This window comes from Nothoprocta perdicaria, unplaced genomic scaffold, assembly GCF_003342845.1.
Source record: "Nothoprocta perdicaria isolate Ctin4 unplaced genomic scaffold, notPer1 scaffold_29, whole genome shotgun sequence".
Lineage (NCBI taxonomy): Eukaryota > Metazoa > Chordata > Aves > Tinamiformes > Tinamidae > Nothoprocta > Nothoprocta perdicaria.
Window position 1 is genome coordinate 2,714,216 of NW_020455521.1, and position 27,844 is coordinate 2,742,059.

A 27,844-nucleotide genomic window follows, 5' to 3' on the forward strand; every position below is an offset into this window, starting at 1 on the left:
ATTCACAAATAAATCTGTCTCATGTTCAGAAAAACAAGATTCAGCAATAATGAAAAAAATGCAATTTTGATAGCTATGTGGATGACTGCGTTGTAATAGAATTCATTTCATCCTTATAAACAAACATTAAGTATATGCTTATGAGAATGAAATGACAGAATGAAGTCAAACTCTATAAATGAGCAATGTGCTTCAGCTACAGACAAAACTGAAAGACTTTAATCAATATAAACACAAGAAATTTGACAAAGGATAATTATAAAGAACTAGAAAGACAACTTTTCTGTGAGAAGTTATSCTCATACTGCTGCTACAGAATAGACACAAGGCAGGGACTGCTTGGTAAAATACATCAACATCTTAGGGATTGTTCCAAATAYAGTATATTTATATTACATGAGTTTAGTTTCTCATGCTTATTATCTCCAAATAATCCCTAATTGCTTCAATATTTAGGTATTTTAGTCATAATGAATAGATACTAAAGAAATATYTTGACACCTGAATAAAGAACGCTTTTGATACCTACTGACCACCACCAATTCCTTTCCTTCTAAACAGTGAAGATTGCTTAGCACATCTGGAATTAGCCCTTTCTATTGAGTATTTAAATATGGATTCTACTATAYCAAGCCACCCAACGCTAATTTTTGAGATGCTTTTTTTCAGTCTCACATATAAGTGTGCTAATTCAAAGGAGTCTCACTGGGGTAAGTGAGGTCTAACAGGGTTGATTCAAACTTCGGTGCTACAAGGAAACTTACTGTGCTGTATAATAAACATTTTAAGACAGGGTCAAAGTTCTCTYTGTTATCAGGTTTTACTACATCTGCCTGACCCAGCCTAAGGCTCTGCACTGTGTAACAGGACTTTCTGCATTGTTTCTCTGAAGCAGTAGCAAAAAGTGGACATATACACTGGTTTGACAACAGAGCTGAGCAGCACAGCAGCTGGATTCCTCTTTCTATAATAAGTTCCTTTGATGYTCATCACTCCAATATCTTAAGTTACATATATCATATTCCAATATCTTAAGTCACATATATCATATTAAGTCACATGAAGAAACAGTTTTCACATATAAGGCAAAAAAATAATCACTTGGTAATAACTGAACCAGTGAAGCTACCCAGAAGGCCTGCAACAGAATGTGATTAGAATGTAGGTCTTCTATTCTGGGCTCTGACATAGAATCCTTCCTTTTAAAAGGGGAAGATTACTGGCAGGACTTCTCAGACTTAAATGCTGTCAGTGTGAGAATTTTGCAGAGAGACTGTGATTCCCTTACTCAGGAGATGTCTGAGCAGAGGAAGCAGTCAGAAATTAATGGGACAGTTTGCAGCTTGAGGAGTCACCCACCTGAGCAAGGGTGATAGGATTTCAGCCTTGAAGGTACCCAAGAGCAATTCAATACAGTTTTAGGAAAATGTGAATAGTAACTGTGTAGGAGGATAAAACATAATCCAAAAGTGTGAGGTCATTTGTAGCTAGAGAATTAAATAAACTTAAGTGTTTTAGGGTAAATAAGGGTTAATTTTTGTGAGTGCTTTTTAGAAATTTAAAAACACAAAGAAAAGCATTTTAAAGGCACAACTGGGCTGCAGTAAAGTCATAAGAAACATACAGATCCAAACCAGAATTTTATATACAATCTGGTTATATACTCAATATTCTCCCAGGCAAGTGCCAACTACCTCTGGAAATGATAGACTCTGTAGATGTCTCCAGACAGCCAGTAGCATTTCAGGCTTGATGCATTTGAGAAGTCTTCCCCTCAGCTGCTCCACAGTGCAGAAAAGAGTGTGGTCCATGGGGTGGGAGTGACAGAGTATGACAGCAGCCTGGCACTAGAGGCTTCCTCCAGGTCTGCCTCCCAGCCTTTGCAACAAAAAAACAATTTTAGCATTTAATAATGAACTGTGATTGGGTGAAATGAATGATCAACCATAATTACTAGAACCCGTCTCTCCTCCTTTCAAATAAATYTTCACGCATCCGCCTGGAGGATTTTTACTGCCCAAAGCAAACTTTTGGCAATATCACAGTTTCAACAGCAAACAGCTCTATCCCCCAAGCCTGAATGCCTTTCAGTCAAGGAGGTAGAGTACTTTCCAAAATGATGCTGTTGATTTTCAACATTTAGGGTCAGGTATGCCCTGATTCTGGTTTTAGAGATGYACTCTAACTACAGGATTATTGTATAAACAGGCAGTTTAATTCTCCATCATGCAATGAAARGAAATGCTCATGTTCCATTTTTTAAATACAAGATAGGCTGCTGTTTTTTGAACATTGGGCTGTGACTTTCAAGTCTTGGGAGTAATACGGGGATAATATTCAGCAAAGGGCTTGGCCTCAAAAGAGGTCGAGATTTGTTAATCATTCTTTTCACAGTTTCCCCTTGGTAATGGACCACTGGCATCAGTGAATTTTTTTTCTAACACAATTTATTATATGCTGAGAGTTCATCATTTTTCTCTGACAGCTCAGAGTTGTAGCAAGAACAACAGGGACTTGAATTAACACTGGTATACTTCCAAAGCTTATAAATATTGTGATCCATAGGTAAAAAGCAGACATTTTATCACAATTCAGGGATTTTTAAGAAAGAAAAAACAGTAATAGAAAAGGGATTTGCTTTCTGAGGTATTAAAAAGCTCTGATAATCCAGCAACACTAAATATTTTCATTGTGTACCTTTACTGGTTGCTGAAGTTCATTAAAAGTTAAAGATTGAAGCTACTACATTTCCAGGTATTTACCCTGAATTTTMATTTGCTGCTTTTACACGGTTCTTCTATGTCTTCCACTAATAAGCTAAATAATGCATTTCCTTCCATATGCCAAATTCGGGTGTTTTGAAAACAAATCTTTTCTGAGAGGAACTTCTAAATCATAATCCTTCTAAACTTCTTCCTCTACATTTTTAGGATGAACTACCCGAGCAAAAAAACCCACTCTTTAAAATTGTATACAGGGAGTAGTATAGAAAGTTTTCTCTTCTAGAGCATTCTTTCTTGCTGAGAGATACTCTAGTCCACAGAATCCAGTGCTAAGCAACTTTGCAATATAATTGTGCAGACCACTTTGTCCTGTTTATGGTTAATATGCAATTCTTTCAATAGCATCATATTATTCTCCTAAGCACACAGTTAAAAACCTTACCCTACACCAGGCAACCCATGGGAAACTTTAGGCTTGTACTGAAGCTTTTAGTAGAGACCAGGTGTAATGTTCTGGAGCAAAGACTCTGTCAATTTAAAATATCAGAAATTCTCAGTACAAACCACATCTGTGCACACACCGTGCAAAAGCAAATGGAACAACTTGCAGTTATAGACATGCAGTGCATATAGCATTGGAAATATTATCTTCACTTATTGACCTGCTCTTCATGAGTAGAAAAATTGCTTAGTGAGGCTGACTTCTATTGACTGCACATTTAGTCTGGGGTTGAAGATCAGAAACATGAACATCTACTCCCAAGTATGAGGTTACAGCCTTTCCTAATGTTAGAAAGAAGATTTCTAAAAAGCACTTARTTTGACTAAATTGTCCTTCCCTCGGTAGGACCCCAGGGAAAACAAAGCTCAGTAAATATCAAAGACTGAGTCTTCAAAGGCTATATGAGTTTCAAATACTCCAAAAATATAACAAGCTATGATGAATAATTTTTGAATTTGCCTACATATATCAATCTTTGAAAAAGTTGMTATTTCTTTTTCTTGTGCCTAAAAWATAACATAATAAAAATCACCAGAAAGTTAACTAGTAATAAATGTCACAACACACTATTTTACTTTTTCCTACAGTGAGCTCTTAATATATATAAACAGTTTATCATCTGAGACATTATGCCACAAATCCAGTAAACAGAATGCCTGGGGCTAAACAGGAATCCTAACCCATCACTGATATTCTAACTTCAATAAAGAATTTGTGTTCTATCTAGATTGGGATTTCAGTTGTGCTACTGTAACTTAATTTTGTTGGCATTATACCATGCATTGGTAACCTGGAAACAAGTACATTACTTAAATACCATCCACAAAAAAAAAAAAGGAAAAACATCTCAATTGGAAGAATATACACTAAGTATAAGAAAATTCTTAACCTCATGGTGACAAGATATTTTAAAAAAAGGGAGACCAAAACATAGTAATATCACAACTACTTCCAGAGAGATTGGCACAAATTCATTTTAATTACTAGCACCTTCTGGCTTGTCAGCTTGCATAGGCTCATTGGCCGTGTGCTGAACCAGGGCTCTACACAATCCATTTTAATTCAGGACAACGCAGGCAAGAACACACATATGAAGGATTGTCACAGCTGGCAGACAGTGATAAATATAAAAAGCTTACTAATTTTGCAGACAAGTTCACATTGTGCTTATTTGGCTTGCATTTCTGTACTGCCATACAACAAGTGGCAGCACAATTAATCATGAGTATCACAGGGTAATTTGCTATGACAGAGCGCCATGTGTGCTCATTAAAGACATCTTCTCTTTCATCCCTTTATATTATGTGCCTCCCTCTGATTTTTGTCAAGGACCTAGATTATCTACAACACCATGAARTATTTCAGGGAGTACTTGAAGATAAAAAAACTCATGAATGATGTGAAGCATTAAGGTGTAGGTGACACCTTGGACTGTCCATACTGCTTTACCTACAGGTGATGGAAGAACCAGAAAAGCCTTTTGCTGTTATGCAAACTGAGRATTTAAAAACAGTTGTGGTGATCAAATCTGTGCTTTTTGTCATACTMCTATTCTGTCAACACCATTTAAACATTCTCCAGTGACACTTTCAACACCACAAGAGACCAGACCATTTAYCCTCACCACCCTGCCTGCCAGACAGGAGGTTTATCTAGCAGAGCATGCATAGGATATGGGCAATGAATGTGTAATGACCCAAATGATTGCACTACTGATCAGCTGTTACACTGATCAGGTGGCTCTTGTCCTCCTGTGATCATGTTGTGGCTTTCCTTTCCTGCTGGTTCTGTATTACAGCAAATTAGGCTAATACAAAGATCTGTTTGTATTTTTTTTTTTTTTTTTACGATAACCTTTTCAGGACAGCTAGGCTCCTGCACTGAACCCCCTTCTAGATAGCTAATTGTTGACCTCATTTGCTGCTTTAGCTAAATATATATTTTGACAAACTATGACAATCTAACCATTCCTCTCAAGGACTACAGTACTAAGACAAAAGCACTAACATCACTCTGCTTTTTACCTAAATGCAAATCTTTGCAAGCCTTTTTGAAATTAAAGTTTGAGCGCCTAAGATACAAATGCTTATGYCAGTAAGAAAAAGACTAGATCCATGACAGTTACATAATGCAAGTGTGCAACAGCATAGATTATTTGTAGTAATCTATTTTCTGGTTTCAATAGAACACAGAAATATGTATAAGAATGTATTGCTCTTTGATTTGCTTACAGCAGCACCTTTCTACTATAGAATGGAAAAAATAGGTTACAAAACTGAATGTGCTAGTAACAAATAATTTCATTCTAATGTAAAGGACTGAAGCAAGTCACAGAAGATAAATAACGCTGTCCAACATCATCTCTGTTAAGGGATAAAACATTGAGATTTTTAACTTCTGATTTCATACTTTAGTTATTGGAAACTATCAGAATGTTGTTAAAAGGATTTCTCAATCATTCACTAAGAAATTCCAATATTAATTACATATGAATGTCAAAGGAAAGATTAACACTCTACAAAATAAAGTATTATTGTGTAAGAATGAATGATTTTAAACAATATTTTTGCTATTAGAAAAATAACGAGAAGCAGGAGAATATTTCAAGATAGAACACTTTCTAAAGCCTTTAAATTCCTTATTATTCTGCATCTTGTGTGAAATGATAAAGAACTCCAATTTCTGCCTTTCTCAGGTACATCCCATTTCTATTYGCTCTTTTGCTAATAATCCACCTCCTCACAGTTTATTTTAGCATACAAAATGTCTGACACAGGAACTCCAAGYACACAAGATAAACATCAAAAATACACTCAAACTGACAAAAAATGTCCTCTGGTTATTATTCTTCCTTTTTAAAAAATACAGTTTTCATTATTTTAAGATCCACAATGAGTAACACTCAACACTGTTCCAGTATTAGGATCAGCAGAATACAATAAATGCATCACTCTACCAGGATACCCAAGTAAATTTCATTCCACCAGACCCCAGTCCTCCTGCCTGCCTGGTCTTTGGATATTGAAATTCTTGAGATTTTAATAGCCTTCTGCAACAGAATGAATTTTCAGGCAATTTAGAGTACTTTAGAAGTATGGGCTTGCAACCTGAAGGCTGCCTTTGACATTGCTGTTGCTCAGACTCTAGAAAGATGGTTGCAGAAACAAGTAGCTCTTCTTGAATTTCTCTATGTGGATTTATATACTCATATGTAAGTATGCATATGTAAATATACATATAGAATTATATTTTAAATAAGCAGATAGAGCCCTGAAGTCAAAGGCAGCTTTTTTTTTTGCGAGAATAGTGAGCTCTATCTTCACTAGAATCTTACAAACCTCACTAAAATCCTTCTTTTTGTCTGAATCTTCAGGGGTGATATAACACAACCAATACAAACTTGCTAAAGTGTGTAGTGAGTGACAAGTAATGCAAAGTGTTTTTTTTCCCCCAGACACCAAAATGGTACAAATTCATAATGCATTTGTGTACATCTTCAGCAGAGATGTCACTGATATCAAAAATAGTTTGCAGGACAAAGTTACCAGATGCTTTAAAAGTTAGTGTTTTTTTCATCTTTTCCATTATATCACAACTAAATATACCTTGCTATTTTTACCTAAATAGTGACTAAGTTATACTGCTTTTATATATCTTATATGAAAGGCCTAGCTTGCTTTATCACTTATATATTAATCTTCATATTTCTGCCATAAATTACAACTGCTTTAAGGTAATATTTTTATGAGTATCTCACTGTTGAAGTCTGCTGATAATTTTGCCTAGCAACTCAAATATATTAATGTACTCTAGCACRTAAATAGAAGAGATACTGAAAAATGTATAGAAAATATAACCTTTCTATTTCTTATACCAAACTAATACTTGGAGAAAAGAACAAGCTAGGAAGTTAATATTGAAGTATCTAAAGCTAATATCCCTATGCCACTCCTGCAGTTTAAGCTAAAAGCCAATCCCAATTCCAAATTAGCTAAATCAAAGAGTTTATCATCCAGATACAGGCATGGAACAGTGTAGACCGTAGAGGACCAGAAAAGTAATCATATCCCCCAAACTCCATAGGAACGGAAACCTTTTTCAGCAGACGCACTTAAAATTAGTAGAAGAGTGCCACACAAGGAATGAGAAAGGAGGCAAACAGCCAAGAGGCTGAAAACAAGGATTTAATTCAAAGAGCCTTCATATATCCTACAAACAAATATTCAAGGGAAAATACAAGTATTGTGCAACACAGATGTTTGCAGATTCAGGRTAACAGAAAAGTGATTCTCTCCCAACTATAATTATATAAACTACTGCCAGCAGACAATACAGATGTGAGTGAATTTCAATGTTTCTCTGCTTATTTCTCATCTCCATCTTTGCATCCTTACAGGTCTTTTGACATACAGACTTTTACTTTAATATGGTCTGCTTGACTCATTAGCTGAACAAATTTTTGAATTTCTAATTTTCTAAACAGAAGAAAAAGGCAAAGAATGCTTAGAGTGATTTGTCAATGAATAGCAGACAACGTATGCAAGTGTACGTCTGGAAGAGCATCCTTTCTCTTACTAGCAGGGTAGTTCCCCAGCCTGCCACTGGCAAATCATAGAAGAAATYATTAACAGCACATGAAGGAGATATCTGGCTATAACAATGATTAAAGATGGAAACACTGGTGAATGTAGCGAGAAGCAATGCACTTGGAGATGTGCTGGCTGTGCAAGTCACCTTTTTTTAAATTGATCTTTACCAATTTGTTTACTCACCAATTATTCAGTTTCAGTTTACTGAATATGAACAGATATATTTCGAGTTTGTGTGAAGTAAGCACAGTTCTCATTTACAGCCTGCTGTACCCCATAGCTTAGCCATGGCAATATGTGTCAAGCTTGAAGGGACCTGAGGCCAGAACCTTTACATAGGTGAAGCCTGCTGCTGCTGAGTGTTTTAACAGCAGATTTTACTTGCTGGCTAAAAAATGCACCTTGCACTTGAAAAGCATTTCCACTGAAAGCATGTACCTTAGTAGTTTGCCTCTGAAAAACTCCAAGGACTTTCCTASATGAGGACTAGGGAAAGCATAATACACTTCAAGATTTTCAGCAGCATTTTCAAATCAAAAGTCAAGCAGCTGCTTCTGCTGCCAAGTAAAAAAAGACAACACTAATAGAGTTAACACAGTTATTGTGAAGTGCTGCCTGATTCACATATGACCCATCATACATCACTGATGGATTTAGATTAACATCTATACTTCACTTTCTAGAAGCATCAAAGAAATAGAAAGAAATGCTTGCACTATGTCCACTGATATTCCAGGGAATGTGATTACTTACCAAGGACTTATTGACCAGAAGTTCAATATTATGCCTCTTTGCTTCCTGCTTTCTCAACAGCTTTAAGTGATCCTCCTGCCAAGCAACAGCTCCTCTCATTAATATACTACAGGCTACTGTCTAGAGCATCTAGAAGAAAAAGCCCATTAACACAATACCTTCACCAGGGAAGCTTTACTTCTGGGAATTTAAATCTGACACAAGGTAAGTAATTCTTTTAGCTTGAGGAAGTAATTTTAGACYTCTGTGATAATTTAGTCATTGCCAACATATTTAAGTTTTTTTTTTTAAACCTTCCTGTGTTTTCTCTTCTCCATTGCATACCATTTTCTCAACTTCTCTGAAGATTGAGGCTGCAGCTTGGGAATACTCTACATAAATTTCTGTGTATCTAAAAATTCTGCCTATGAATTATTATATCTTAGWGCTGAAGTGGTATATAAAGATAAATAGTTAATGAAGGCCATTTTACAAGACTGATGGTGCTATCCAGCTGTATAATGTCCAATATTGCTCACCAAACTTTGATGGCTGTATCTATATGTAACAAGACCTTGAGGAGAAAATTGGTATTCATTTCACATAACTACTCAGTACACAGCTTTGCTGCCTGAATATGCTGTACTTTAGTTTTGCTTTCAATATCTATTTAAATGAAATCTTTAACAGGAAGTACACATGGCTATTAATATAAATTGTCTATGGCAATTTAAGATTTAACTTGGTGGATAGGTTTATAAATCCTAAATGTGAATAAAATCCTACATAGCAATTGAGATTCTTACAGGTTCTTTGCCATTCATAGCTTGTCTCAATTGCTCCAGCTATTTAAGACTATTGTTTTTCATAGGTAAGATTTGTTGTTATTTGTTGCTGTTCAGAGATCATAATGAATTACTAAACAGTCTGCAAAGCTGTCAATGCCTTTTGCAGGAAGTAAAGGGCTTAAGAAGCTATTCCTTTCCTTAAAATATTTTGATACCACATTTTATATATTGATTCAGTAATATAATCTTGCATTATAACTTCAAAGTTTGTAAGTATAGTGAATTTTTTTAGTTCTTTTTATGAAGAGAAATAACATTTTACTTTTTTGTTCTGACAAAAAACATATTTTAGACTTTGCAACTGTATTGTTTCATTCCAGACATAGCAAAGGAATTCTTGCTGAAATAATAAGCAGAGGTTTATATTTCACCTAAATGTTATGGAGAGGGAACTTTCTAATTTCAAATTTCTAATATTTGGATGATTTTGCTGGTGAAATGTGAAGATAGGTCCTATCTATTGCATCCATTCCCAAATGCTGTGAGCCRTGCAAACACACACAGTAGCAGAGACCTCTGACCCAGAGAAATAACAGTTTTCAAGTATTAACATCCTTCCCTCTTTTCAACTGACCTTATGTGTAATACACAAGCCTTATTTTCAAATATACTGGATAAATGCCCGGGAGGGGTGAATGATTTGTGCACTCTTTACCTCTTACTGGTATACAAGTGTCACACTTATGYCCACAAGTTTAACAAGAAACAGAAGATCAATTTTTTAAAAGGTTAGCTCAAAGGTATTCTCCAGTGCTTTTATACTTTTACCAAATACATTGGGAAGCTCCCCTTTCTGCGCCTACAAGATTAAATTGGCAGGAGAATTTAGACAGAGATGGTAGATCATCCAATCTAATTACTTTCTAATAGCTTAACATGCCAGGGTCCCAGTGCTGCCTGGACAGTAAGGCACTGTCAGTGCACTTTCTGTAAAGTAATAAGAATTTGCCCTTGATCTTTCTTTTATATTTCATATATACTCTTTCTTCTTTCAGCTCAAGAGTGAGCATTTATCAAGTGCTATAAATTTGCAAATATGTAGCAGTTAGACACAAAAGCATAACATGTCATGAAAAAGTGTTGCTGGTGCATACCTTGAAGACTATTGAAATTCTTTAGAATGGAAGACCTACTATTTCTAATAGCAAAATATGCAGATATTTACAGGCAAACTTTCTATAAATGAAGGCTGCCAGATGACCCTCATGAAAAAACATAGAAAAACTAATAGGAGCTACTGAAACCTACCAACATTTCCTCATCTGTGGATTATCTAAGCAGTTCCAAAACCACAGAACATAAGTCTAGATAATCACATTTGAAAATGCATCATTTGCATTTTAATCCTTTCATTGTTTGTACAAATTTTACTCCTGTCTACACAAAATGTCATTGAAGCTGCCATTGATCCTCCATCTTGCAGCTTTGCAGTACATGCCAGCAAGTTTGCAGTAGGATTGGAAACACTGACAATCTGAGATATAGGATTTTAGTAATAATAATTGGGGACTTTTTAGCAATAACGCTATCAGGCAGCAGTTACTTTCACAGCTACAAATGTTCAAACTCGTGTATAGACTGTTGAAAAAGCTGAATAKTCAAAGCTGTACTCGTTATTGACTCTTCCTAAGGCATTGTATAGCTATTGAATCAGTTAAAGAGAGAACACATAAGAATTAGTTAGAACACAGTTTGAGTTACTTAAAAACCCAATGTGGAATTAAATGAGAAGTATTTTGAAGTCACAGGCTCATCTAGTGATTACAGATAAGAGATMTGAGCATACCTAGTTTTGAATGATGATTCAAACCAGTAAAGGCTTGAAAGAGGAATATTACCAAAAGGCTGATAAAAAGTCTGACCATTTGTGTTCTTACCTGAGCTTTCTTCTACACTAGCCATGGACGTCATTAGACACTGTTTTGTGACTATGGACAACACTATTGTCAGGAAACAAAATGAAGTTAACTTCAGGACAAAGAGGAAACCAAGCTCAATGTGACATACAAAGTTAATATCAATTAAAAAGAAAAACAAAGGGATCACAGTCATTGTGTTTGTGTCCCTGCTTGAGCAGGGGACTAGATCTCTAGAGGTCCCTTCCAAACTTAACCATTCTGTGATAGTCACAAGGGGGAGAAGTTCTATAGCTGTCTTAATTTTTCAGGATTGAATGAGATCCTAAAGAACATTTGAGGAAGAAAAATAACCAAGAAATTAAATGGGGAAAGCATATAACACGTCCTTCTCTCTAACCTTCTTCCATTTATCTCCCCCTTCCATTTATACAAAGAATACTTGCACCATTGCATGGGTGGACAGCTCAGCACTGAATTGTTAAGAGAAAGTAAAACACTTGCAGAAAATTACAGACTATAACAGATATTTTTAGTTCTCGCTCAACTTGCTTTAAGCTCATTGAAAACTCTTCAYTTTCAGTGAAACTAGAGTCAAGCCTCAAGTGGGCTAGGTTCTGCACTTCTCACTGCATGCATACCCCAGGTAAATTTCTYTGTAGAAAGTAGTTATTCATCCACTATCTACCGTGCCTCTGTTCATTTTTCAGTGCTTTGGAAACAGATAGGATAAAAATGAATTTAATAGATCTAAAATGGAATGCAGAAGAGGAATGGAGCACAGTGATCCCAGGAAAGAAATTAGTTCCTAAATCTAAATAAACAGAGCTCAGTTCAGTCATTTTAAGTAATTATAACATATTTAATAGAACATACTATATCAAATCAAATTGCAGTAAAATGGATTAGTATTTATGACCTACAGCAGAAGAGATGATGGATGTAAACACTAAGGGCTATTTTCTAAACTTTGGTGATTTTTTTAATATTTTTATTACTGACATCTCTGCCTTAGAACAACAATATGTTTTTCACTGAGAGCTGTATATTTAGCCATCATAKATTCATAGGCCTAAAATCACCCAAATGGCTTGTGTTTCAATATGGTGTAACAGGTAATTTCTAATGGAACTTCTAATTAGTAGGTCTGAATTAGAAGACTGATGAAAAATATCAATTTTAAAATCTCATTTTAAACATTGTTATGAATGCTTCTCTTTTCAAAATAAAGTATGAAATCATCTGATGTTGAGTGAGGATTAGTGTTGCCGAATGTTTTTGCCYTCGGTATTCATGCATGTATGTGTATTCTAACTATTGAGCTTATCTCAGAAAACTAGTGTACTGTAAAGCCTTTTTAAGGGGGATTATCAATAGAAAACTACAGAAAGATCTTATCAGTGACCATATTCCCACCAAAGTACTTGCAGGAGCATCACTGAAAAAAATCAGTCTGAGTGCAGTCTTGGCTTTCTGCATCCCCAGGTACTAGGATGTAAACAGAATGCATATCTGCTTTACACTGGGCAAAGAGAAATCCAAGGGGCATTTTGCTGGAAAACATTTTGTTCTTGGATTTACCATAGAATATTGAATTCACAGGGTAATAAGATTTCCTGATCTTATTTTCAAATTAAAGGTGGCTCATTACACCAGAAGAATATCTATAGCACTTAAGATCCAAGGTGAATTAAAGAGAGTTCAATTGAAGAGTWCAGTTAAAGCAGAACTTCGTACTTAGAAAATATATGTATTGTACATGTGTTTTTTAGAGTTTGGGTTTTCACATCAGAAGTAATTCATTCTTAGACATGTCATTCTTTCCTTCTAAATATACTAAGAAGTTTAGTTTCAAAACATCTTGAGGTATTCATCCATGCCCAATGTTTTAATTAAAAAGTGCATAGCATTTTTCAGCATTTTAAGTTATTTCCTGCTAGAACAAATTCAAACACCCTACAAAGGAAAACTGCAAAATCTGCTAAACAATATATTAAGCAATCACACACACAGTAATTCCCTGTTCTTCCAAAATTGCTATGAGTTCTCTTACTTTTCTTTCATTTGCCTTTTCAAGAAAGCTTAAAGCCATCTATCCCTTGTGATTGAATGTAAATCATTTGAGCACAGACATTCATTTGAACATGAAATAAAATAAGCTGTTTTGAGAAACAATCTTTAGGTAGAAGACAGATTCAAAATGAATACAATAGGAAATTAAACATAAATAGAAGAACACAGCTGMAGAAGAAACTGTTGCTTCAGTATTCAAATATTTTTCCAATACTTAGGCATAACTTTGTTCGCAAAGGATTTGTAGCAGAAGACTAAGAAACAGAATTTGAACTGAATAGAGTTCTCATGCAAAATTTTTATAGGTTTAGGACCAAGGATTAGTAAACTGATATTACCATTCGCATGCTAAAGTGGTATTAGTAAAGTAATAGATTAGATACTAYTAAAATGAGATATTTATGGAGCACCACTTGTGCTCCAAAGCAGAGGCAGCAAGCTGGAAGGATAGACATAGATCAAAAGATATTTCTATAAACCATTGCCTGAGTCACGTAACATTATATATGTATACTAAAGTAGTCTAAAAAATAACCAATAATAAAAGGACTAAATATGTCAATGCAATGAGAGAAATGATTTAAGCAGCACCAGAAAAAGATTCRTTAGATCTACAAGAATCTTGTTCGTCTACATCCGTGAATGGGAGAACACCTCCCATAACATGATCAATGACTGGAGCTGCAGTTYCACAACGGGCAAGGAAACACATGTAGTGCTAAGGTACTTCCTAAGAGCAAGTACCTCCTTTTTTCATACTCATCCTCATACCAACTTGATACACTGGAAAATCTGGAATGGCTTCAGCAGTCTCGACATTCATTATTTTGAAAAAAGACAAATATTTTTTCAGCTGYGGTAAATCTTCTTGCTAAGGCAAGTAGGTATCCACTCCTGATACATGCTTGGTTGTAATCAAAAGACACCACTCCATTTCACTTGGGAAAGGATTCAGTTTCAACAATGTCTTAGACTGTCCTGATAACCTGACCAATTATCCTCAGAGGCATATTTCAGCAAACATTGTATTCCACAAGAAAGAAATGTTGAAATTTATGAGATGTCAGCACAAGTTTGCAGACAACCAGTAAATTTAAAGGTTTATCTATCTCTTGCCTGTCCTTATTTTTCCAATAGCTTTTGGATAGCAGGCTAAAGCAAATTCAGAACTGCAGTGGCCTTTGCATTAAATCTTGAGCTTCCATCAACATTGGCTTAGCATATGCCAGTAATATTTTGCTTTCTTGATATTAGGACATTAAATAAAGAATACTGAGTTCAATTATCCCATCTCTTCAATTACCTAACATTTCCTAACTAGGAGTCTAGTCAGCATTGTCTTCTGAAGAATGCTCTGCTTAAGAGCTGAATCAAGTGAGCAGGACAGATGTGCACAGAGCAAAGCTTCRCAGCCATTTCTGCTCACAATGGTTTTGTCTTATCCTTTTTCTTTCCTGAACTCAGCTTTTTCCTTACATTTTCCTCATCAGTGGATTATATCTGCAGTGGGATTCAGGTGTTGGGAAAGATACAAGGTTGACAACTTTTCAGAGCTCCCCACCAAACTCCAGCTGCACAGGCAGTCACACTWCAAGCACCAACTTGCACATCTGTCACAGTGCATCTGCTCAGGACAAACTCTGAGGGAGAAGAGAAAGATACCTCATTTTTCTTTCACTACTCCTCTGGCTTTCAGTGTCATCAAATAGGGCTGCTTAATGCTACCTGCTCTCTAGGAACTGGAAGAGCTCAGTACTCACTTTGCAAACCACTGACAAATGACTATGAAGTTGAATTTATGCCAAATCCTCCCTAGCAATCTAAAGGATGAAAGCATTTGTCACCAGTGTCCTCAAAGTCTTTGGCTTAACTATATACTTGTATTTACCAATTTACCAGAAATATGCAGTATCTCTGCTGAATTATCCCCTTAGATCAGAAGAACMATTCATGAAGATAGGTGCCTTAAAAAACAAAGAAAGTACTGTAGTTGAAATCATTGGAAAATAAACTCCCTTTTCAAAAAGGCCACAAGCATACACTTCAGGTCAATAACRAATAATTAAGATAGTCAAGCAATTCAGGCAAATTTTTTTTTAATAAGGCTTTGTTTTCAAGAAATGAGCGATTGATTGCCTTTTTAAAMTGATTTTCATGAGAACAAACCCATTTTTCAGATGTGCTTCTGAAGTACTCCCCTCCACCCCCTCCAAGAAAAAGGTTAAACAAGTTGATGTAAAGTCCTGCCTTACTTGGTTGAGCTCTTGGCTTGTAACTAGGGTCTGCCCATGTCTCCACCACCTCCTTCTACCTCTTTCTAGAGGGCTACCACCTGTAGGCAGTTCCACAATAATGGCCCAAAGATCTTTCAGCTGTTTTCTGAAATATTTGGTTATTTTCTACCTTTATGAAATGCAGTGATATGTAATGTTACTGGTTCCATACCATACTTAGTGGAAGCTGTTCATCTGGCCAGCGCAACCACTGTTCAACTGTATCTGATTAGCACCTGGAAACCTAAAGTCCTTCAGCTTTAATCATTCCTATCACTTTTCTTCAGACAAGATCATGTGGTTTGGCTGAAACATCCTTGCAAGGCCCTGATATTCTGAGTGAAAAACTGTGACTGGCAGAGGAAAACTGTTTTCTTTTCAAAATACATGATAGTACCACCGTCTTTAAGCACAGGATAACTCCCAGCCTGAGTGAGAGGCACCATTTTGCCATGCAACAACTTGTAGAAACAAGGTACAGAAGATTTTTCCCAATCTGAGATGGTTTTTGCTTTTGGTTCTAAAATTAAAAGTACTAATTATTTACACTTAGTACAACAACATACTTTCTATGACCTTATAAATTTATGTATATCATTCCCTGAATTTATTGACTGTTCCCAAATCACAACTTACACTGACTGCTTCATGAGATCTGCTTATTGTCTGAAGTATAAATCATTTACATCAATATTTTCCTGTTAGTAATAAAATGTATATTCATCAATTGATCTTTCTCTTATGGTGGTGAGGTTTTTCATGTCAATCTGCATGCACAGACAAAATGTAAATCCAATATGATGGTTCATTAAAGAGTTTAGAGCTTCCTGTAGTCCCTGAAGCACTTTTTGACTGAACACTGCTAAAGCTGCATTAAGTTAAAACAGTCTTCCCAGTTTATAATTTCTACTTTTATTAGAGCATTTAGACATTCAAAGTGCAAAATGCTCCTCTAAAAACAGACACTAGATGGGTCGAGTAACTAAGAAGTATCATAGTAAGTGTGAAAGGTCTGAAGCTCGGACTAATTAAAAAACTTCTTAGATAATTTTATAGCAGTGTCTAAAGATTTAACCTTAATTCTTAAATGAATCCCATATCCTTTAAAAAGGCAAAGCATACATCTGAGGATTGCTACATGTTTACCTTATGAAAGRGCAGATAGTAACAAAACTATCTAGAGATCATTTCTGAATTTTATGGTATCTGTTCCCTCACTGATGGTCTCCTAGAATCTAATCCTACACAGCCACYGGGAGCTTTGTCATAGCTTCTCAGAATACAAAATTAAGCCATTACATGTTATTGCATACTATTTCGAACATCTTTTTCTCCTTTTAATCCTGTAAAACTGAAGTTATTTCTAGACACTGGATAATTAATGTAAATGGTCACAGGTTGTTTTTTGAAAGATTATGGTATTTATTCTAAGCATATATCCTTCCATATCTTAACATTCTAGTCTGCATTCTTATACAATATGTATGAGATTAGTCAARCAGGCTTTTGTTGGTAAAGGTCTAAAGTCACAAGCAAAAGCATCTGCAGCTAGAGAAGTTTTACATTTAACTCTTACACCCACCACAGAAGAGCACCAGCCATMTGAAGCACACAAAAATATTGATAACTCACTGTCGAGCACTCAGCTATCATCTTATTTCCTCTCATCTTAAGTGCATAAGTGCATTATCTTTTCTTTTCATATAGTTCAACCCACTCTTCCCAGGCTAACAGTCCTTGCACTTCTCATTGCCTTGTATTTAACTTTCAGGTCTGCTGCTTTTTCAAATCTGGAAGAGAATGTGTGCAAGAAAGACTGTCTGATTAAAAACACATCACTCCTACACTTGCCTCACCTGAAATTAGTCTACATTACTCATTGATTTCAATCTTACTTCTACTCAGYGTAATTCACATTGTTCTGCTAGTAGACCAGTCTTTTCTCTTTACATGCTCTATACATATAGAAACAAACTCCTAAATTTGTCATTCAGAAGCATTCACTTCAGCAGATTTAATAGATCTTTTTGTCTCCACTCTCCAGTGAAGGGATTGCCCCAAGAAATTTCCCTCAAAAACTGTCCTGCCAGGTTTGCAAAAGAATAATGTATAGGTGCACATAAATAACTGATTCTGTTAGAATTAGTCAAAAGCAGAAGTTAAAAATCACAGGAAGCAACATCCATACTGACTAGTCTGAGCTACTGAAGATATTTGTGATAAACAAAGTGGGTATCTTAAATCATATCTAATATTTAAGAATATTATAAACATAAATAACTGCTAAAGAAAAATRCCTGTACCATAGTAAATTGCTCCTTGCAATGTAGAGTTCTTCTCACTCAGAACTGCAATCTCTTGGGTAATATTCAGATTTTTGTCTCATCTCAGTAGTACCACAAGGGAGATAATGTCTGACAAATACAATTTTTTTAATCTGTAACATTTTGGTAAATTAAAATAGTGATGAGCATATAAAGGAAAACTTCCTGTACTTCATTCTATATGACAAAATGTTTAAGTACACTGATCTTTTTTTAGCTAGACATAGATGATGTCTAATTTTTGATATTGTTCACCCAGAGAAATATAAAGCCAGCATATCTGATTGCCAGAAAACTTACATTCATATATTGCTTTATTTTGTTATGATAGAACTTTTTTACCCTTCCACACTGATTATTCTTTAGTAGTATTTCTGACTACAATTTTAAGATTTGAATCTTAAGATCAGAAAAACTCATCCATAAATGCATCAAAAGTGAAAGCTAATACTAAGTTCATCTAGACTTCAGATGCCTTTAGTTAAGCCTGTTGCTGGACATAGTTCAATGACACCAATATATGGTAGAAATTAAGTATTTCAATATAATTTTTAAGCTTTAAATAAGTCTGTAGCTTTGCAGATTATGATCTAAAATATACAGGGAGAAGGAGCAATTGTAGTGACTGCTATGATTATAAGGTTTGCCTCATGCAGGCTACATGAGACATTTCCCAGAAATGAAAGGAAAAGTAATAGGAGAGCTGTTAACACAGCCAAAATGCTTCTTCAGCATCCATCRTCCAAAATGTAGAAAGATAAAGTTTTTATAAAGACTGGCCACTTTCCAGGCAAATGATTCCTCTTCCAATCTAGTGAGAGCTGGTGCCCCAAAATATATATTTCTCTGTTCCAAGTGAATGAGAAATATAACATATCAGAGCTGAACACTATATAGGAAAAATGTCAAGCAATACAAGCTTGATCCACATCCAAGTCTATGAAGAATTTTTTAGACTCCAATGAGCTCTTTCTTAGCAGTTGCTGACATTGAAATAACTCRCAACACATTTTTGTACTCAACTGGTTCCTTTGAAGTATAGCACCCCTTTGGGGTTATCTCTACCACAGTATTTGAAGGTAAGAACTACTCTCAAGTCTTTGTCCTGATACAACTGAAGTCCGTCAAGAGCCCTCAAGATGCCAAATCATTGAAACTAAGAGCTTCTGGAAACACTCACCCCACATCTGGAACCCAAAGCCTCATGATAAAAAGCCCAGGTAWCTCATACAATGTATGGAGCAACTAACAACAAGATATAAAAACCATCAGAAAGCAAAGAGCAAATGTTAAAGGGAAACTGAAGGGAGCATCTTATTTTTCCCTAGGGACTTGGTACATAACTTCATACTGACTGGAATGTGATTCCCATTTAAGCACACCAGACAGCATCATTTATAGAGCTGTCTTAACTCCAGTTCTGAGTTGCAGAGCTCAGTCAGAATCAAGGCATTTGAACCAGTTCTCTTACAGATCTCACCTTATCACCTGTGTTTTCTGTTACACTAGCTTAGAAACAGTGGAAAAATAGCCTTTTTAAGRAATTGTTTTTATAACCACTCTGGATAGAAGTCTAGTGAATAACTCTGAAAGACTATATGCGCACACCRAACTAACCCCATGCCCAGCATTGTTCTTTAAATATTCTTCAGTATATTTTGATAGAACATATAAAGCTTATTTCTATTACCATGATTATTTGAAACAGAAAGCCTCTTGTCCAGTGTAAGGAACTAGGTTGCACATAGTCATCCTTTAAAAGGAAAGTTGAACATTACTCATTCCTATTATCTTTCTGAAGATGAATATACATGCAAATGGCTATCTTAGCACAAAACTGAAACTTTACCTTTTGCATAACTCCCAAATGTCTCCAAACTGACACTTCTACACTTCAGTGCKTGCAACTATACACAGTATGTAATAAAATGTGCTAACTCAAACCATTTCCTATTGTAAGCTGTGATTTCAGTTTGCCCTTTGTTGTCTCCAGAATTATGCTCTGCTTGATCTCAGGCCACAGGTGACTTTTTTGGCAGGAAGCCTGAAAGAAAACTCTGATACTTTTGGTTGTTTATAGCTTCATTCAAATTAACCCTTTAAAGGCCCCAAAATTAAAGTTTTCCTACTTTGAAGCCTCTGAAAAAAAGAAATTGAACATCAAAAACAGTTTTGCAGACTGATCAGTCTGATGTTCTTCAAACTTATCAGTGCAATAGCAGCAACATTTTCTGCCTCCCTGGTTGTCATGATTGTCAAGAGCAGTATATTCATACCCAGACTGATTCTTTAAATCATCTTAAATGATGAAGGTTCACAAGAACCTTCCTACTAATGGGGATTATATGAGCAAACAGCTATATCGCTTCCCAGGCTTTCTGGTACTATTGCCTGTACTTCAGAAAGCACAGGAGGGCTAGGAGTCTGGAGCCTGGATTAGCAGGGACATAAGTTTTTCATACCCACAATTCTTATTCTTCCAATTAAAAGTAGGAATCTCCTCTGACAAGATGTCCAGCCTACCAAGGATCCAGAAATGATACAGGTCCTGTTTGACAGGGCTTCCTATTCCTTCCTATTAGTAGACCAAGTAATTGAAAGGGTCCTTCATGACCTCTAGAAGTATCTTATAGACACAGTTTTATCAAAGCTTAGCCCCTGATTGTAGTAGGCAACATCCTGACCTTGATTACAAGTTTGAGTCCATTTATACTGAAATTGCACGTAGCTGTTATCTAATCTGGGCACTCTTCAATGCTGTCCATGCCATGAGGCAGAGTCTGCTGATATGTAGGCAGTCCAAAAGGTTAGCTCCTCAGAGGGCAACTCATTTGCTAGAGAGTTAGCACTGCAGAAAATATTTTTCTAACCCTTTTTCCTTTGTAGTCTGTCACAAGTCTCAAAGATATATAGAAATATTTGTCCTATGCAGACATGATCATTTTCTCTGGAATGAAATTTTTTCACGGCCTGAGAACTTTAGAGAAARCTGGAGTGATTTGGCTAGCTATGATTATATAAAACTTTCCCTAAAACTTCAATACACTACTGATCAAAACAATACTAATAGAAGCATCAATAACAGCTGCAAAATACACTGAGAAAAAGATAGATTCAGCTGATCAAATTAGTGTTATGCTAATTTTAAAAAATTTTGATGTAACACTCCCCTAGTATAAAAAGTGGAAAAGTCTTTTATATTGCATTATCAAAACCTGTGAAGTTCTTCCTTTTTGACTTCTAAAGTGATGTGCTCTTCATGCTTTTTTGCAGTTGCTGTTTTATCATCTTATTCAGTCACTGTACAAAAAGAAGAGTCAAAGCAACCTACTTGGAAATTAGTTTCTTGAAATTAAAGAATTTGAGCCCTGTTTTGAACATAAGAAAAAAATATTATTTATGAAAGTCAGATTGTAAGAACTTTTAGTACAAGAACTGCCTCAAAATAGCAAGACCAAAGTCTTCTGTTGGAAAAATCAAAGAACATTCCCAGCCTTCCATAAAATATCTAGAGCATTCACAAGAACTTCAAATTGAGGGGCAGGGCTTCCCCATAGCACCTGGGGAGATGAGCTTGAAGGTGTAGATGACCCCAGCACAGAGTATCCCCTTACTGACCAGGACAGTCTTGTAGCATCTGAGCTGCACAGACCCAGCCAGGCTCCCTTGAACAGGATCCACAGCAAGAGGATGGGCCAGGTCCAGGGTCCAAACAGCAGATCCAGCGAGGAGCAGTAGGAGGTAGGCTGAAGACAAGGTTACATCTTTGGTCCAAGGTCCAGGCCAGAAGACAGAACTGAGACAAACACAGCTCCACCATAGCTCAAACCAGGACTAAAGGCTCAGGCCTGAGTTTAAATACTGCCTCCAGCCAATGGGCAGAGAGTGTGTGGGCGGGGGAGCAGGTGATGCCACTCAGGTCCATTAAGACTAATTAAAACTTCATATGTTTTTGATCATTCCCTTGCACTGCACATTGTTTATCAGACTGAGTTTTGAGCTGCTCACTTAAAGCAAACAAATGCTACTGTGGGTCTTTCATATCTGGTAGAGGTTTGTACTTGCTCAGTAGTGGCATGAGGACCATACTGTGAGGTCTGTTGTGTAGAAGAGCCTCTCTGGGGTAATGGGACTTCACACAGTTGCTGGCCTGCTAGGTGCAGTCTTGTGGTTGGTGGTGATGACAGTGCTGCTGGTGCAGTTTCCTGCTCCGCTTTATGATGTCCATTTTCAAGGAAAATATTTCTGACTATCCTGTGCAGGCCAGACTTACCTAGGCTAACTTTAGAGACACAGCCGTGCGTGTGCAACTGTAGTGTGTGTCAGCTAAGATGTTGCCCTGCTAAAGGGCACAAGCTTTGCAATAGCTTTGCAGTCTCTTCAGACAGTTTTATTCCCTTAGTTTTAGTTTGGGTATCAGGCAGCTGGTTAAAAGCTGCATAGTTCAAACGCACTCTCAGCACGGCCCAGGCAAAGGTAAATACGGAGCAGGGGAGGAAGCAGAGGGGCTTGGACTGAAGTTTAGAGAAGGTGACAAAAAGGCATCATAAGGGTGTCCTGGGATTTCTTTTAAGTGTGATGAAGCTGACACTGATCTGTTGGGAACACAGCATCGTTAATTCCCCACTCACAAAACAGCTTGCTTTCCATGAAATGGCTTACGAAATATTCTCATCACAATTAACAATTAACTTTCAATTAGATATTGAAAGATTCTTCTTTCAGAAAATGTAGYCGTGCAAAGATAATTTTACTGAGGCCGATTAGCTTGTGGTGGAAATGCAAGCRAATTTAATGGTGCTATTCATTTGTGAGGCTGCAATAAGATATGCATTTTCTATAAATTCATGATAATCCTTCTTTCTATTAGTATCTTCCCTCTATCAAGATAAACAGCAAGAGTCAGAATGACAAATCTGGAGACTCTGACTCAGTGCGAATGAGAGCTGCAGCCAGTTATCTGCCGTAACCTTGCTGTGACATGTATTGTCACTCTCAGAGATACACAGATCCTGCTGGGTGCAGCGCTTCAGACACAGTCTGCTGAAATAAATGAGAAAAGTCTCCGTGGCTTTGGTTCAAGCCTGCTTTAACAGTGCTCTAGCCTTAAGGCTAAAGGAATTTTCCACTATTTCCTTGCTTTTGATAATATTAAAAGTGTGAAAGCAGAATGAGCAGACCATTGGATAGGAGTACTTTTTAATACCAGTAATGAAGTTGTTTTTTAAAATGGTAAGAGAAGTTAAATATAAAGACTGGAAAAGAAGTTGGGAAAATGAGAAGAATGTGTGTTTTCCTTTGACAGTTAATATCAAATAAAAAAGAAGCTGTAAGAGTTGCTGTATGATGCATACATTTTCATCTGTTCAAGTGTGATCTGAAAATAAAAGAATAAATTAACACAGTGCACAGCCAAAGAATTCATGAATCACCACTACTTACTGACCGGTTGTTATACTTAGCTGAGATAAACAGTGTGTAATTTCAATTTTCTCAGGAAATTTTTTAGGAGATTTAGAAGTATTAAAAAGGAAAAAACCCACAAAATGCTGTCATTAAATTGGTTATATATGGAATTAATTATGATGCCTAAATGACACAGCATGAATCTGCATGATTTCTGTATGGAAAAGAAAAATCAAATTTTCTCATATTAACATAACTGATATCTTTTTTTTTTTGTCTTGAATCCCTGTGTGAAAACAGATATTTTATAACTAAAATGCCTACATCCTTTCACAGCCTGCCCTTATTCTTCATTAGGTGTCATCATCAAACATTTTCTAACCTGAATAAACACGCTTTTGGGGAGCAATTTAAAAATTGCAGAGGAGGAATAAAATGGATCTTTTTTTTTAATAAATGTTATTTATATGTTATCCAAATATATTTAAAATGTATTTAAATTTATAAATATAAGTGATAAATGTTATTTCCCTAGCAAGGCCTGTATCAGATATATACTTTTAAAGATACTCATTGCTTAGGTCACTCCATTCCACTCCATTGTTTTCTCTAGGATCATATAGGATCATATAGAAATGTATTGCATAGAAACTTAGTGATGAATAAGAAGAAACATAATTTACAGGCATAATACTTTATGTCCTTATACCTTCTGCAGCCATACATAGTGAAATGAATGAAAGTTAAAAACCCACATGCTTTAGAAATCTCATTTGCCCAGTTTCTGTCCTAGTGCTGGCCCACTGCTGAGATGTGTTGCTGGATTTTTCCAACTTTATTTAAAATTTCGTATGTTAATATTTGAAGATAAACAATTTTTTCACTTAGTTTGCTCTTTTTTTTTTTTATCTGTGTGCAGAATTCTTCCTGCATAATGTTTAGTTGCACAGGAGATACCTGTAACTGGTACCTATAAGGTTATACCTGTGTATGTTTTAGGTCCCTTACGTTCAGTGAAACTCAGCAGCAATCAAAATATTTTCAAGAAATTCTCCGTCTAAAGGGTGTAGTGTCCTCTTTACTTCAGATTTTGTGATAATGTGTATCCCATTTGCCTTTTGTGGGCAAATAGTAGGTATTTGGTGGCCTGCCCCTTGTCTCACACCTGATGTGGTAACCTCCACCAGGATTCAAAGCTTTGCTGATTAAATTTCTTTCTGGGTAAGATTTATAAAACCTTATCTTTTACTGTTCTGTGTAGTCTGAAGCTTCACCACACTCCCACAGGATAGATGTTTTTCTTGAAGAGCAGCTCTAATAACATTTTCTGTACAATAAAAGCTCAGAGCACTTTCACAGAGGTCATCAGGCATCATTAGCTCCCTTTTACACACCGGAAAGTTACAGCACAGACATTAATGAGTTGTCTAAAACCTTACAAAGTGCAGAGACAGACCCTCTTTATTCCCATGAGGCTACCCTTAACTCTGAGAAGATATCTGTATGAATTCTGGTTTGCATCGGAGTTCACAGTAAACTGGACAGTTGAGTGGCTATGATAAAATGGTAAATTATGTGTATTATGTAGTGAAACTAATTACAGTAAAAATTGTTGTTGTGCAAGGAAAGAATCATTAATCTAGATTCAYCCATGCATTACACATGGATCGCATAATAAATCCATTTCCAATAGATGAGTGGTATTTAATGGAACTGTTGTACATTATACATAGCTTTGGGGAGGATGATGAGCAATTATGGTGGAATCCACAGGAATTTTGAGACAGAGAAAGAGAATAGTGGCAGCAGATGTTGCATCAAAATCGTATTGAATCAAATATGCTGCTCTGTGTAACAATGGTGAGGCTCATCACAGAAAAAGCTTTTTTGAACTCGTTAACAGGCAATATGYATCAGTACTAAATATTTATGTTAGTATGGAAGAGTGCTGAGTTTGTCCTCAGGTATTTGAACCATATTTATAAGATGCTTCATTTCAAGGAAAGAGGGAATGGGCAATKTTAAAACTGGCTAAGAGAATAGCTAAAATTTTAACCTTAGGTTTCTTCCCCTTTACTCTCTTTCTTTAATAAGCTTAAGGACATCATTCCAGAAGAATAAAATTTCTTTGGGCAGAAATCAACTGTCTTCTGCAATGAGTGAAAAGGGGACTTTTCTCAAAACCTCTCTGAGGCAAAATTTATTAGTGGTACTACTGCTCAGAGTGCTCCTCCAAACAAATTCTGTAGCTGTGCTGCACCATATTCCTTTGCAATGCATTGCCCTATTCTACAAGGGATCTGATTTTAATCTTCTCTACATCTCTGATTCCCAACCTCAGCTGACTGGTTTTATAACCCTGATAACCACAGGGCTCCGTGTTCAGGATGCTGGTAGTGGCCATTCATTTTTCATGCCACACTGGGCAGGTGACAAGGCAAACACAGGAGCATGTTCCAGGGCCCTCTCCCTCTCTTGCCTGAGTTACGGATTGTCCACCCAGTTAGTGTCACAGCACTGAGGGATTACACACCGTTTCCTTGGTCTACTGCAATCATCCTTAAGCGGTCCTGTAGTTCATCTATGTCCAAGAAAACCCCAGAAAGAACCCCTCAAATCACAGAGGACTGTAACCAGTGAGGGATGCTTGCTGCACTGCACCAGCTGCATTGCTAGTGGGGCTCTCGGCAGCAGCCTTGCCACAGAGAGGAAAAGCTTAGTTTGCACGGAGACAGGGATAGCCGACGTCCAGATCCTGCTCCAGCCTCGTACTGCTGCATGCTGCTGCTTGCACCGGTGTGGATATATCCAGGCTGTGCTGTGAATGACAAGAGCTCTCATAAAGAATTGATGGACTCTTCTTTCACAGTCATTTTAGAAGCAAAGTCTTGAGCACAGACTAAATCCTAGATTCAACCAGGGAAATGTAGGGGCACTACAGTGAATTCAAATTTGCTTTACTTGACTAAGCAGCTCCTTGCTGCCAAAGGGAACATACTAGAAAGGACTGCTCTGAAATTATTTACTCTTTACCTTGTGAATTCAATATTTAGGAAAATTATAACAGAAAGTCAAGCAAGGTTATGTACCATGTCATGGGACAGAATTTGATTTTGATTACAAAGTTTAATTCCAAGGCAGAGATTAAACAGTATTGTTACATTGATCTGTAAGTTTCTGTAAGCTTCACACATTTGTCCAAAATTTATGAAGATTTTACAATTCTGATGAAGATTTTACAATTCTGATAGCAATGACTACTGAGTTTAATGTGGAAGGGTTTTGTTCTGATGGAGTAGTTGCTTCCCTTATGCTGTCACCTGAAGACATGTCACTTTTTCTTGGAGAGAAAGGCAGAGGTTGCTAATGATAATGCAACCTGTGGGTCTACACAAGCTGTAGTTCGCTGAGGTTAGGAAAAGCAACAGCCTTTGACAATCGCACTTTGAACATTTTATCCTTAAAAGACAATCAAACAAAAATCAAGTGACAAGTAACTATTATCTCTTTCAGTGTTTATGAAAATGAGGCACTAGGAAAACCTATCCCTTCTTTGATCTTTTTCACTCCAATGACTATATTGATTAGTAATTTAAACTAACCATTTAAAATGAGTCTTATTTTTGTGAATATCCCTTGMTGCTCTTTTGAATGTTAAATTGTGACTGCTTTAGATTCCTCAGAAGAATCAACAAGTCAATAGACATACAAGCAAGTTTTTAATCAGATTTTCAAGCACATAAGTGCTCTTTCTTTGAAAGAGAGAAAGATGTCTAAAATTCGTTCTGCTAGTTCCATATCAGGTCTCTGAGATCACAACAGTGCATGTCCTATTTTAAAACAAAGAAAGTAGCTCTAGCATCCCTCCACACCAGATTGTAAATTAGAATTTCTTTAAAAAATTCTTATAAACCTCAAATGCCATGATAAATGCTGGAAAGTATTATATCAACCACTAAAACATGAAATTTGAAATTACTAAAACTCTTTATTGAGCATCTCAGTTTAACCTCTGTATGCTGTTTATTATCAATTTAATTTTACCACTTTCAAAATCATTAAGTAATAACAATTATTGGATAATGCAAAGTGGTCATGATTCACTGACCCAGYTTGTGGGGAAACATATAGCTGGCTCTAAATTTCATGCTTCAAGAAAGATGACTAATGAGCTCTGAAACCCAAACACCAGGAGACACTTTGAGAGGTCCTTCCAAAACCTCCCAGAAAGAGAAAAGTGGAAACTGAGCACCAATTAACTGGTTTAAAGTATTACAACCTCATGGTTTTCCAGCTTTATCTTGTCCTTGCTGTGTGAGTTTGATCATCGTAACAGGAGAACTACACAGGGAGCTAAAAATCTGGGAATGTGTCTACAAAGGCTGAATGCCCTGCTTTGCACCTGGATGAAATGTGACTGATCTAAGGCTCTGTCTGTGTCATGAGTAGGGTGGCGTAAGAGTGCATCCATGCAGGAAAACAGCTGGTGCAGAGGATCAGACATGCAACCTATAGGAA

The 27,844-nt window shown here is 36.4% G+C and overlaps 1 long non-coding RNA gene across 1 annotated transcript; it reads right to left on the reverse strand.

The window, feature by feature from the left end:
• Window positions 1-189: 189 nt before the first annotated feature.
• Window positions 190-21,724, reverse strand: LOC112949284. The gene is made up of 2 exons (XR_003249791.1): window positions 21,539-21,724; window positions 190-1,878 (listed from the first exon to the last, which is right to left on the reverse strand). It is a non-coding gene; the product is annotated as an uncharacterized LOC112949284 (long non-coding RNA).
• Between the last annotated feature and the right edge of the window lie 6,120 nt (window positions 21,725-27,844).